Raw genomic sequence first — 1,380 nt, forward strand, 5'->3', positions numbered from 1 at the left:
CTGTTCGAGCAGGCACAGAGGGCAGATCAGCAAGTCTGCTGTGCAAGCAGGTGTTGAATTTGGAACGAGATTTCACTCTTCCTTTTGGCAGGCACCAAGCCCTTGCTACTTGGCTTGAGGGTGGAGGGAAGGCATGACAACTCATGACCCTGATAAATCTCCTATGTTTTCATCCTCACTCCTGTTCTTAAAACATGCTGGAGAGTAGGAGGATGGTGACAGGACCAATTCTGTGACTTCTGAATCAATCCTGGGGGATGCCTGTGGTGTCTCCTTGTTGGCTCTCTGTAGGTTACAGAGCACTCAGCACTTACTGTTGGCAACTTGTAGCGATAGTTACAACAGAGATTTTATTCAGCATATTTCCAAGTCATCCTCCAACCCCAGCCATTCAAGTAGCGGGGAATAAAGGTGCATACCACCATGCCTGACTAATTAAAAACATGTTTTTTAGGGTAGTGACAGATTTCTTTATGTTTCCCAGGCTGGTCTTGAACTTCCAAAAACACATGGCCATGAGGCCTCCAGCTATCCTCTCACCTTGGCCTCCCAAAGCATTGGGATTAGAAGTGTGATGCATACACCTGGCTTCATTCAGCATCTTATTTTAGGTGTCTGCTACAGTTCCACTTTTGGCTGTCCATCACTTATAAACACTGTTCATCACATATACATGCTTAAAATTTTTTGTGCTAGATGAAACACATTGCCTCCTTCTCTAAAAGAAGATACCCAAAGCTTCTCATCTATTTGCTGTGCCTAATTGCGGATCCAATCTCAAGCCTAGTTGTAATTCCTTGATGTCCTATGACCTATGTTTAAAAGATATTGAAACATCCAGTATACAATAGTGGAGAAGGAAGACTATAACTAAATGAAAAGTTCCATCAAAAAAGGAATGATGGGAAATTTCTCCAGTAGCCAGTGATTCAAGTAAATATTCTGCTGGGCAGAAATTGTAAGGATGCCCCGCCTAGCATTGAATTAGTACCCTTTGTTGGCCAGTTTGGCAGCCCTCATCTGTTTTCTGGGAGGATCTACTTTGTCTATTGTCCTTGAGGGCCCTTATCTCTAGGGTGGACATTGAACAGAATGCCTTTAAGGAGACTTACTTCACTTTACAACCAAGCCTATTAAAGGATTGGTTGTATTTGTTTAGGCCAGTTCCTACCAAACTCACTCTATCTAAATCAGGCTTTCACCTAAACCATCCCACAGAAATTGCTCTTGTCAAGATAGCCATATTGCTAATCCTACTAGTCAGTCCTTAGATCTCTTTACCTATCAGGAGCATTTGACACAGTTCATCACCTCATCTTCTTGGAAATACATTTTTTTCTTTGGCTTCAAGGGCACCACATTTTTCTGGCTTTCTTCCTG

This window comes from Aotus nancymaae, unplaced genomic scaffold (assembly GCF_030222135.1).
Source record: "Aotus nancymaae isolate 86718 unplaced genomic scaffold, 86718_ANA_hifiasm-v0.15.2.pri h1tg000016l, whole genome shotgun sequence".
Classification (NCBI taxonomy): Eukaryota; Metazoa; Chordata; class Mammalia; order Primates; family Aotidae; genus Aotus; species Aotus nancymaae.